We start from the raw sequence: 13,742 nt of genomic DNA on the forward strand, positions 1-13,742 counted from the left end.
TTCTAACTGAGTCGGTTGGCTTGGTGAGTCTTCCTGATCTTCTTTGCCAGAGAGCATTCGGTCAAACTTCCTTTAGTGGTTGTATCCACAAGGGGTTAGTATGTGATATATTTGCATTCATGATTGTAATACCCCGTATTATTTGTTAGTATTTATTTTCGCGCGTGTCCAATTTTAATTAAGTAGGACCTCGAAAATAGTTATTAAATTCACGAGATGAATTTATAAGTGTGAAAATGTGATTTTGTGTGTGTTTTGCCTTAAGTTTAACTTTTGGCAATTTTATGTGTTAAATGTGAATTTTGCGATTTTACGCTAAAAATCGTCAAAATAATTATTTTAATTATTTTAAAGGCCCAAAAATATTTTAATTCAGCCCATATGTTATGATTTAATGTTTTTGAATATTTGAGAAACTTGAGTTTATTTTGCTCCTAGAGTTCAATTTATTTACAAGAATGCCATAATGGCAAACTTGTAAATAAATGAAACATGAAACTAATATCTAGATATTTCTCTAGACAAACTTGATGCCCAAGTTTCTTAATCTTCTCCTTCATTTCTCTAGCATAATTCATTCTCCATTGTTGTGTGGGTGCCTAAGCTCTCAAATAAAAAAATAAAACACAAGTCCTAGATTTTTAACTTTACTCACAAAAGTTTCTTAACGAAAAACGTTGAGCATTTTCCGTAGATCGTTAATCTATCTTTGCATGTTGGATCAAGGTGAATTTCAAAGCTCAAATCTTAACTTTTATTTTCTGATTTTATTTGAGCTTTAGATACATGCTTAGGTTGCTAAAAATTGTGGTTTGATGCTTAAATAATCGGTTTTAATTGCTAGTTTGATGAGTTTCGGTTTTAAAATAATTTTTCCGTGAAATTAAATTAATTATTTTAATTTTCTGGGCTGATCTAAATAGTGAGGTTAAAATATGCTTTAAAGTGTGATTTTTGTGGATTAAAAATGTTAAACATTTCGGGTATCGATTTAATGGTTTGGAGTTCGATTTTTAATAGTTTTAAAGGCTTAAAAATCGCTTAAAAAGGGTAAATAAATGGATTTTAAATTTCTGGAAATAAATTGGTTTATGTTTGAGTTAGATGTTGGGTTGATGGTGAATAAATGTTTAATGATGAATTTTTAATGGTTCGTTAATCGAGTTTAATTTTTATAATAGTTTAATCGGTAAAAAAATGTTTAAAAAGGGTATTTTGTCATTTTAATTTCTGGACAGAAATTATTCATGAAAAATGTATGAAATATATATGTTGATTATTTATGGAATCTAATTGATTTAGTTGAGGTGTTTTGACGGATTAATAATCGGTTTTGATTATTAATTGTTTATACGGTTTAAAATTGTTAAAATTGTTAAAATTATGAAAAATAATTTATTTTAATTTTGGGGCTGCTGTTTTAATATGATAATTAAAATAAATATGTATTGGTAGATTTTTGGGTGATTAAAATTGTGTAAAAATGATTTTTGAACGTTTTAACGGTTTTTAAAGCTCATCGGAGCTTGACCGGAATCCGGTGACCGGAATTTGGTGACTGGAGTGATCAAAACATAAATGGAATTCTGAGTTTGAGAGTTGATGATTTATTGAATTTGGTTGGGTTTGGACTTGATTGTCAAAATTTAAAGTTTAGGAGTTAAAGTGTAATTTTCATAAAAATAAAGGACCAACCTGTAATTTAACAATATTTCCAGATTATTGATGTATATAATCTGATGTGAAATGATTTTGAGAATTTTAAAGAATTTTGATTATTTTTGAAAGAATTGGATATGTTTGCCGAAAACTAGAGTTTTGGGGTTAAATTGTATTTTTTTTCAAATTTGAAGGGCTACATGGTATATTAGCCAAAATTTCCAGATTTAGAAAGTTAATAATCTGAGATAAAATGATTTTGTCGATTTTGAAATTAATTGATTTACGAAAGGACCTAAATGGTCAATTTTGAAAAGTTTAAGGGTATTTTGGTATTTTGACCAAAAATGGAATTTAAGCTAATATGGGGCTGTTTTAATATATTTAAATAAATAACCTTGAAGTGGAAAGTATTATTCTATATAAAGAAATATATTTTATATGACAAAGTATATTTATGAAAAATGAAGTATTTAAATGAATATTTCTGAAAAATGGTTTTATGTGTAAAAAGAGATAGGTAAAGAAAAATTACATGAATAAAATAAATTATGAACTTATTAAATAAAAAATTATTTGGAGGTTAGAATTAATTAATTAAATTAAATTAAGATGGTATAAAGTTAATTCCATAGTAGGATTTTATTAATTAAGAGAATTAATATTTTGATCCTAACTAGATTCGACAAGTTGTCGAGCTATCGGGTCGGAGGACCAAGGGAATTAACGGAGTTGTTTAAAGGAGCATTGACGGAGTAATACCGTAGTTAAACGGTTTCTGTGAGTACATGTTTTTACATTTCGGTATTCGTAAAGTCTCCTATTTTAATATACTATGTGATATATGTGTTGCGGTGTTATATGTTTACATGCTTTGTATGGATGTATGTTTTATGCATATACTATATGTATATATTATTTTAATATACAAAGGTACACACATAGTTTTGAGAATTATTATGCATTTGCTTATGCTTGAATGTGTGTTACATCGGTTGGCTGTGCTATCGATGTCAGTTTATGTGTGTGTGTTACATCGGTTGGCTTCGCTATCGATGTCAGGATTGTGTGTGTGTGTTACATCGGTTGGCTTCGCTATCGATGTCAGGATTGTGTGTGTGTGTTACATCGGTTGGCTTCGCTATCGATGTCAGGATTGTGTGTGTGTGTTACATCGGTTGGCTTCGCTATCGATGTCAGGATTGTGTGTGTGTGTTACATCGGTTGGCTTCGCTATCGATGTCAGAATTGTGTGTGTGTGTTACATCCGTTGGCTTCGCTATCGATGTCAGGATTGTGTGTGTTACATCGGTTGGCTTCGCTATCGATGTCAGGATTGTATGTGTGTTACATCGGTTGGCTTCGCTATCGATGTCAGGTTGTGTGTGTGTGTTACATCGGTTGGCTTCGCTATCGATGTCAGGATTGTGTGTGTGTTACATCGGTTGGCTTCGCTATCGATGTCAGGATTGTGTGTGTGTTACATCGGTTGGCTTCGCTATCGATGTCAGGTTGTGTGTGTGTGTGTTACATCGGTTGGCTTCGCTATCGATGTCAGGATTGTGTGTGTGTTACATCGGTTGGCTTCGCTATCGATGTCAGGTTGTGTGTGTGTGTTACATCGGTTGGCTTCGCTATCGATGTCAGATAAATATGGTTGATCGGTTGGCTGTGCTATCGGTCCCATAATATTGTGTGTATGTTGTGGATATGGTTGATCGGTTGGCTGTGCTATCGGTCCCATAAGATTATGCATGTATGATGTGTTGATAAGTTTAGCCATCAATGTAGATGGACGAATTTAAGAAATGTGGTTTAATTTAAAGGTCAACGTATATGGTTGACATTCTTTGATATTGAAGTCTTGATTGAAATATGTTATGTGTGAGCTCAGGCTTCAATTGTTTTAAAGATGTTTTCAAAGGATTTCGAAAATACATAAAGTTATTTTAAATATAAAACGATTTTTAACTTTATGTAATATTTATTTGTAACGGCATGAATTCACCAGTATATCTGACCCACGTTGTGGAATTATTTTTCAGGATCGTTACCTGTCTTTTTGGACGAGACTTCACTTTGTTTGCTTCTCGAAGTCTCCTTGTTTGAATTGTGGTATTTTGTTCAGAAGCGCTACAATAGTAGTTATCCGCAGTAGATTAGTATAGTCCCATTGTATCCAAATGTTTTAAAGCGCATTTAAGCTCTGATGTTTTGTCCCATCAGTCATTTAATAAATGTTTCATACATTTCTATTTTCAAAGCGAAAAATTTATAGTGTTTTTCAGGCTTGCTACGGGTTTCGGAGCAGCCACTCACATTCCCTAGCGCCGGTCTCGACTCGAGATTTCGGGTCGTGACAAGGATGCATTTTGTCAGTGTCCAAAATATTAAAATCGCAGACGGCTAGAATACGTTTTAAAGTTTAAAAACGGTTGGAATATGCTTTATACTGACAGATGGATGAGTTATAAATTTAAAATACAGCGACGATTGGGATACGTTTTAAACTTTAGTAGGGTAGAAGTAAAGAGAATAAAGTTGGTGGGGCGTTAATGAAAATTATCCCTTAATCCTCCATTTTTTTTATGTTACTTAAGATGCTGCTTAATTATAGCCAATGGGATGTTTTCGTCTTTCTACAAATCTTGAAAATCACACCCCCCAGCTCTTCTATAAATCGCCAGCTTTTAAGAATTTACAAGACTGAATTATCAAGAAAATTCTTCGCCTTCTTTGATTGAGTCGGTCTAGAATTTATTTTAGAATTTAGAGTTAATACATTTATTAATGTTTAATTTCTAAATTAGATATATCGAATTTTGTCGCGAAAACCGGCGAGCATAGATTTTGAAATTTCGACGGGCGAAATTTTTAAATTTGGAAGAAATGAGTACTGTGAGTGTGTTTACAACTTATACTGCTGAATATTAATATTAAAAATATTGCGAACTGCTTTACATGATTTATAAATGCCATATGTATATTTTAATATTAAATTGCATTAAAGACGCACATGTGTTGAAACCGATTTAGATTCATTGAAACATGCTTACCATTGGGGACAATAGTGTTGTGTGATCATCGGTATTGTATTTAGAATGCATTTCATGTGCTGTGTGAATCCAGCCAACGGTCTGGAGGTCAGAGGCGACGACCTAGATTTGTGAGAACAGATCTTCAGAGGCAACGAAATACAGACGACCAAAGGCTAGTAAAGAGACACTGCCGAGATCTGAGAGGTTAAACCTTTAAAAAAAAGGCGAAATTAATAAATTTGCGGCCTAAAAAGTTAACCCGAATAAGGTGGAATATTTATGTTCTTATTTTGAAAGCATATAGGAACATGAATCATGATTTAGGATTTTACATGAATCGGTAATTGGGATGCATTACTTTCATATTAATGTTTATTAGTACATGTTGTACACATTCACTCAGTTTTTATAACTGACCTCGTTGAATTTATAATTTTACAGGCAAATAGTTTGAGGTGTGGATTTTTAATTTCTTGTTCCGGAAATCCCTGACTTGAATAAAGTGAGACGACCTTTTTCTTTAAATATCTAGAATTGCAGTAGCTATAATAATGAATGGTGATGTCTTAGTAGTCGTTGGACTTATTTATGCATTATATTTTATTCTAACGTTAAGACTCTGATATACTAATGTGTGTATGATGTGCGAAAGTCCAAGCGACTGCATCAGAATTTTTATAATGAACGTGTATGCATAATGAAATGCAGTTATAACCATAATGAGATGGTGTGTGCATAATAAGATGCATTATAAACCCAAGCGAAGAGGTTATGAAACTTGAATACATTAATTAAAGAGAAAATTAATTGTAGAGTTTTTTATGATTTTTACCGGAACATTTTAAACAGAGATTTTAAAATATTCGAAAATATGTTTTGTCTTCCGCGAAAAATTTAATGTGATTTTTAAAGTGTTTTTAAGGCTTACTATGGATTTCGGAACAACCACTCCCATTAGCGCCGGTCTTGATACCGAGAATCGGGTCGTGACATATTTATTACAAAATTTGAATTGTGAACTGTTCAATAGTTTAAGCTAGTCGATGTGCCTCCGTATTGTACTATCTAGTGATGCGAAACATTATATCCCAACAAATATTCAATACCCATCTTCTGTGAAACAATGGATTATATATCCAGAGAGCGTATGTTTTCAAAATTATATGATTTTCCATCTCATAGAAATTTCCTATAGTAATACTTCTCGAACCGCAAGACAATCTAAAATTCTTGGATTCCAAATACGATGAAAATCATGATGAAAGAGTGCAAGGACAATCTCCCTCATTACTATATGCCACCGTCATGTCACGACCCAAATTATTGAGCCGAGACCGGCGCTAGGGAATGGGAGTGGTAGCTCCGGAACCCGTAGCAAGCCTAAAACCACTAATAATTTTTCGCATTTAAAAGTATAATATCATATATAAACATTTTCAGAAAACTCTTTTAAATAATATAATTGTAGATATTAAAATATCATATTAGAGTTTACATTCAAAACTAACTATTTGAAATCCAAATGTCTATCTAATACTGACACCTACTGACTACTGCAGCTCTAGGAACTCATGCTTGTGCAAGTCCAATGACTTCTGGCACAATGGAGATGATTTGTCTGATCTGACTCCGTCTACCTGCAAACATCAGAGTGAGGGGTCAGTATTTGGGAAAATACTGAGTGAGTTTGCAAGTTACTTATAGTATTATCAAAATATAGCGTTACACGTTTAATACGTATAATATAAGCAAATATTATTAATTTCAAAAGTGTGAGTCCAACTCACTAGATACGGGGACTTCCAGACTACACCGTAGCCGAGTGCTCACTCGTATCGAAATCATAAAGTGTGAGTCCAACTCACTGGTGGCCCAGCCACTGGTGGGCCCAGCCCACTAGATACGGGGACTTCCAGACTACATCGTAGCCGAGTTCACTCTCGTATCGAATTCATAACATATCATGCATAATTATATTATCTTACTTCTTAATTACAAAGTCAGACACTCTAGACTGACTCACTAATGATCACACAGCCTATTGACACCCAATAGGTAGTTGGTCTCTTTGGACCGCACATTAGACATTCATCTTCAAAACAACGAATACAACAGAATTCATATAATCAAATCTATCAAACAAGGCATCTTATACGAGCAAATCATATAGATACGAAATACTTAATAACAATACTCATAATATAAGAAAGTAGCTTTTATACTAATAATACGCGAAAGTAAATTTGCCACCCACAGTGACCGCTATCCAAAATTGCACTATTATAATCCCGCAAGCGTAAGCTCCATGCGTCGTTCTATCCCTTAGCTATTCTGGCCCGTCGATCCGGTATTTCACCGATACGCCAGTTACTTATTCGGGTGACCTATACGTTAAATCCGTAAACGTAGGTTTAGTATCAAAACCCTAAGTTATAAACTTAGGTTATCACGATCGTATCTCAAATACGACTCTCAACTTTCTCTTAATCACACCTCTCTTTTAAACGTCCTAGTTTATGTTTTGATATACAATCGAATCGTGATTGTTTATGCGACTTGAAACTGTCTGAAATCAAGTTTTCGCGTCGCGTCAGGGCACAGAAGGCCCGATTCGAAAATCCCCCTTTGGCGAAGGACTGCACGTTCGTGCAGCAGTGTACTGCACGAATGTGCAGAATTCGTGCAGTACGCTGCACGTTCGTGTGCTCCACGTTCGTGTAGTGTACTACACGAACGTGTGCTGCACGTTCGTGCAGTCTGCTAAACGAACGTGTGCTGCACGTTCGTGCAGTATGCTACACGAACGTGTGCTGCACGTTCGTGCAGCAAACGGCTGCCGATGTGCAGCCCCGGGGTTCATTCCCCGGGCCATTTCTGACGTGCCTAACGTCCTAATTCGATCCCGCAACGTTTAATAACATCAAAACTCAAGATTTAAGCTTAAAACGTCGAATTCAAACTCAAAATCATTAAAACGGTAAAACCGCTCAAAACCCTAAATCAAAACGTCAAGCTTACCTTGATTTGAAGCTTAAAGATGATAGAGAATTGAATTCTTAATCCATCGGCGCGAGAATCAATCGATTTGGACGAGAAACGGCGAAACCGCGACGGATCGAAGTGATCGCTGTTTTCTTTCTTCGTCTGCTCCTGATCATTCTTTCTTTCCTTCTTCTTAAGAAACATATATATATATATATATATATATATATATATATATATATATATATATATATATATATATATATATATATATATATATATATATATATATATATATATATATATATCTTGGCTAATTAGCCACTTTCGTCCTTCATTTCTTTAACTTAAACCAATTCTCTTTTAAACTTCAATAATTAACCAAATGGTTAAATTATCCTTCTAACTCAATTACTTACGTATTATTTATATCCGAATAAATAATACTAACCCAAAATTATTATTTCCGTCAATAATCTTCTAATTTCTATTCCCGAGGCTTAATTGGCTAATTTGCACTTTGGCCCTTGAAACTTTTCAAAAGTTACAATTTAGCCCAAACGCATCCGCGTCCAAATTTTAAAAGGTCTCCGATTGACCCGAAAATTTTACCACATATACTATAAAACATTTCGCGGACCTTGGCGAAATAATTTCCATTTTAAGTCGTAGTGGCTAAATTACCACTTTAGTCCTTGTACCTTATTTCGAGCTTTTCTTGACCTTTTTCCTTCTAATTCCAATTCTAACTTTAGAATTGAAATATAATATTAAGTTTCTCGAAAATTATTTCCAATATCGCCACCCTGGCGAAACAGGACTGGACACGTAGTCCAATTAAATGCTTAAATATTTTGGGATATTACATTCTTCCCCCCTTATAAAAATTCGTCCTCGAATTTTCATATACTCTTCTTACTTACTTTAATCCCTTTTTACATCTAGAATTGTATTCACAGTAGGAATACCGTGTTCGTCTTACGACACTGATTAGCGCCAGGAATCGTTATCTCACTTTCTGTACCTTTTTCACTTTGACGTCAGGTATCATTGACAATCTATCTTTGATCACTTCTCTTTTTTTTTTACAACACAATCCTTGTGTTTACCCTTTGTTTGACATTCAATACTATCACTCTTGTCCCTATAATTGGACTTTCAGTTTCTAACTGATATCCAATGGTATTTCGTTTTAATGATGTTTTATCACTAAAAATGAATATCTTTGTCATTTAATATCTCTCTTTTATGACAACATTAGTCGTATTCATGTGTATCTACGATTCGCCGTTCTTAATTCTTTACTCTTGTAATCTCTTCCATATGGCCGTTATCACGGTCTGATTCTTATTTATCATTATGTTGGGATCTTTATCCCATTATTCACTATTCTCTTTTTGCCTCGTTACTTCACTTCTCGTATGAAGATTCTTTCGCTATCGTCATTAATCATGGTTATCTATGAGGTGAATCCTCAGGACGTATCCTTATGAGGTCTTCACTTTTCTTGTAAAACTTACTTAACCTTCTTCTTGCATCTAGATATATCGCATACCTTTATATTCGTCTGCATATCCATTGATTTATTTCTTTTATGCATGACGTACTATTCTTTAAAACTCCCTGTCTCTTCTTACCTTACATCGACCTGTTTCATCAATCTGGTTTTCGGCCAGATAGGATGGTCATAAAACAGCACGTGATCAATACTCAGGTAAGCTTTCTTTGCTTATAAACCTCAAATGAAGGCCTTAATCCCTTTTTAATCATATACTTACATTAGAATATGCTCTGATGACGTCGTTACTTGTTCTATACTTGATCTTTTTATTCATCATCCCTTCTCATTTCGTCTATATTTTTCTTCTTTCTGTCACCCTCTTAATATTGTTCGTCTTTTGACCTTCCAAGATGCTTTTAGCACTTATTGTCATAATCCAACTTTTTCCTATCTATATCCTCTTTCCAATTCTCAATCTTAGTTTGACTCTTAACTTTCAAATCATTTATCTTTACTATCACGTAGCGTTAAGTTTACTTCTTACTTCTATCCGTAATCTTGCCATTCCACTTGTTATTCCTACTTTTGTCCATATCGTAGATGTACTTCTTCGAAATTTTTCTTTGATTTCTTGTCCTTTGTTAACCAATAGGATTCATAGTCTAACTGCTATGATCCTATGGTATTTCTCTTGCGTTCCTTATTCACGCTCTTATCGTGTTTCTTGATCATCTTCTATTGCATTCTTTGCTTTCCTCTTTAGCGCATCTTATACATCGCATACTATTTGCTTTTACTATCCACAACATCAATCAATTATAGAGAGTTGTGGTCTTCTTAGTCTGAATTTCCCGATGTAGTGTGTTCTCAATCGTATATATATTATCTTATCGTTCTTGTACTATCATCATGGTCGTCTATGAAGTCGACCATATAATGGTATCATCTCTATTGTATCTCGTATTATTGATATTTCTTGTTTCAATACTCTGAACGTCAATTACTAATTAGATAATGGGTCACAATTCTTTTGCCTGAATTATCGACGTAGTGCGTTCTTAATTACTTATATATTGTACTGTTGTACCTTTACTGACGTCTTAACTGTCAGTGAATCCAATCCTATGTCTCTGTCACCTTTATCTTTTCCTATTACTATATGTTTTACGACCACATAGAATTTATTCCATCTGATCCTCTCGTCATCCTTCTACGTGACTTTCTCTTTTTCGCTTCTCAATAACGCTTATCAAGTCAATTACGACATACACAGGTTGTTCATACTTTCTTAACTCTTATTATTTTAATCAATTTCATAGCGTCCTTAGTCTGTCTTAGAATTCTTATACTTTATCATACATGTCATACTCCTTTTACATGTCTTACTTTCATTTCTTATCTTTTATCTTGATCTATCTGATACCACTTTCTTTAGTGTGGTTCAACTCCGATATTAAATCTCTTGATCGTATCCTCTTATATATCTAATTTAAACTTTAAGGGTTGACGCTTCATAGGCATCCATTACATTTGAACCTTTCACGCTTTACAAATCCGTCTCACAATCAAAATCTTGAAGTGGAAGTTTCAACTCTTAATTCACTTATTGTTGTACTTATTATTTATGTTTCGATCTTTCTTATCATATACTTCAATTATTCATTTTTCATCGTAGCTTCTAATCTTTCCCGATTATCCTTAATCGGGGCTAATAGTCAAAAGAATTTCCCAAATCGGGTCACAAACTTAGTTCATATTGTTTGACCTATCATTGCTTTACTTGCTCGTCACAACTATTCATGGGTTGAACCTTTCATCGACATCTCGATCGACAATACTGTTTACCCTTCATCCGCTCGATGTGCACGAGTATTTTACTTTACTTTTCCTAGAGGATCTAGCATACCGCTTGATCCGTTAAACTCTTTTAGTCTTAACTTATGCATACCACTATCAAACTTCTATAGATGTCCTTTTCCTCACGTTAATATTGTCTTTGTATCCATCGTCCTATCATTGGTACACAATTTCTTTTATCAGTTGCCTTTACTGCTAACTAATTCATATTGACTTTGGGTGGTTATAGTATTCCCAATGCCTATACTTTCCTATTTTATCTTGCTGGATTCCCATTGACCTTCATTTCATTCCTGGCCCCTACTAGCCACATGGACTGGTTGCGTTTGCTTTTGTTACCTCTATCTTCTTCTCGCGTCTCGTATACTTTCTGTGCAACAGCACGCGTTCGCGCAGTTCTTTGTTCATAGTATAGCGATTATATAAAGGAATACTGACAAATTCCTTAAATATAACACTTACTAATCATCACAACTAATCGCTGTCCACGTACGTTGGACTTTAGGAATATCTCCTTCCTTTTTACCTTTTATGATTACGTCGTTTATTGCTAGTCTTCTGAGTGTTCTAACTCATTGTAGACTTAGCAATTTACTAAAACATATACTCGCGTTGCATATGTTACACACATATATCATTATAGCTATAAGCATTTACGTTGTCAGGATTCAAGAAAATCAGTGTTCCCTAGATTTCCTTGATTACGTATCATCACTTAAGTCTTGTGAGCATCCCGCTCACATGGACTTAATCAAACATCAAGAGTATTAAAACATAGCATACATATCATACATTATTAATCAGATATGTTTTATTATTCGAACACATATCTATTATCCTAGTCATATACTAGTCTGTTTAATCAAGGCTAAGTTCATTAGCTAGAGGCACAAATCCTATGTTCTCACAACTATACGTATTCATTCGCCTCATAGCCTAGATCACAGCTTGCTCGCGAGCACTTTACTTCCGTCACAGAGTTCTGGTCAAGGTATACTCACATTAAAAACAAAACTCTTTGAAAACTCTTTCAAATAAAACGACTCATTTAAAAATTTCATTTAAATCTTAGCAAAATTGTGCACTAGGGTGATGACGTCTCTCATCCCCAAAGAGTTGCCACATCTCACCTCTTCGTCTGAACATAATGCATATGATGCATGTCCTATTAATGCATGTATTGATGTATGTAGTGATGCATTTCTATCAATGTCGTGGCAATCATGTATTTCTATATCGGGTCTAGGCACAATTATGCTTTCAGAATCGTTAAACAAACAACTTTTAAAAGTTATAAACTTAGAGTTTTGTAAGTTCTCTAGACCTTTAAACTCTGCTTCTGGAAAGTTCCTCAACTTCTACAACTTTACATTCCTTCTTCTCACTTTTTCTGAAATTTCGATCGATCGAATCCTATAACCTTTCTCACGTTATCTGCCTGACATCGATAGCAAAGCCAACCGATGTATCCTATATCCCTGACATCGATAGCGAAGCCAAACGATGTATCTTATATGCCTGACATCGATAGCAAAGCCAACCGATGTACCCTATCTGCCTGACATCAATAGCAAAGCCAACCGATGTATCCTATCTGTCTGACATCGATAGCAAAGCCAACCGATGTATCCTATACACCTGACATCGATAGCAAAGCCAACCGATGTATCTTATATGTCTGACATCGATAGCAAAGCCAAACGATGTATCGAATATGTCTGACATCGATAGCAAAGCCAACCGATGTATCCGATTCAATTCATACAAATCAATCTCATATCATGCAAGCACATCTTATCGAAAACAAAATTATACGTATATTTATCTCGTATATAAGTGTCACGAAAGTCAACCAAACATTTCACAAGTTAATCTATTATACTTATCACAAAACACTTAACGTAAACGACTGGGATCAGACAAAGCTCAACTCTATAGCTGCAGTAGTTCCTAGATTACTTAACCGACAAACAAATCATAGCAGAGGTAACTGGACCAACTGCTCTGATACCACAATTGTCACGACCCAAATTATTGATCTGAGACCGGCGCTAGGGAATGGGAGTGGTAGCTCCGGAACCCGTAGCAAGCCTAAAACCACTAATAATTTTTCGCATTTAAAAGTATAATATCATATATAAACATTTTCAGAAAACTCTTTTAAATAATATAATTGTAGATATTAAAATATCATATTAGAGTTTACATTCAAAACTAACTATTTGAAATCCAAATGTCTATCTAATACTGACACCTACTGACTACTGCAGCTCTAGGAACTCATGCTTGTGCAAGTCCAATGACTTCTGGCACAATGGAGATGATTTGTCTGATCTGACTCCGTCTACCTGCAAACATCAGAGTGAGGGGTCAGTATTTGGGAAAATACTGAGTGAGTTTGCAAGTTACTTATAGTATTATCAAAATATAGCGTTACACGTTTAATACGTATAATATAAGCAAATATTATTAATTTCAAAAGTGTGAGTCCAACTCACTAGATACGGGGACTTCCAGACTACACCGTAGCCGAGTGCTCACTCGTATCGAAATCATAAAGTGTGAGTCCAACTCACTGGTGGCCCAGCCACTGGTGGGCCCAGCCCACTAGATACGGGGACTTCCAGACTACACCGTAGCCGAGTTCACTCTCGTATCGAATTCATAACATATCATGCATAATTATATTATCTTACTTCTTAATT

The 13,742-nt window shown here is 34.5% G+C and overlaps 1 long non-coding RNA gene across 1 annotated transcript; it reads left to right on the plus strand.

The window, feature by feature from the left end:
- Nucleotides 1–582: 582 nt before the first annotated feature.
- Nucleotides 583–3,842, plus strand: LOC126682056 (uncharacterized). Its single transcript, XR_007641401.2, has 3 exons — nucleotides 583–726; nucleotides 2,340–2,439; nucleotides 3,705–3,842. It is a non-coding gene; the product is annotated as an uncharacterized LOC126682056 (long non-coding RNA).
- The last annotated feature ends 9,900 nt before the right edge of the window (nucleotides 3,843–13,742 follow it).

The sequence above is a fragment of the Mercurialis annua genome, linkage group LG1-X (assembly GCF_937616625.2).
Source record: "Mercurialis annua linkage group LG1-X, ddMerAnnu1.2, whole genome shotgun sequence".
Classification (NCBI taxonomy): Eukaryota; Viridiplantae; Streptophyta; class Magnoliopsida; order Malpighiales; family Euphorbiaceae; genus Mercurialis; species Mercurialis annua.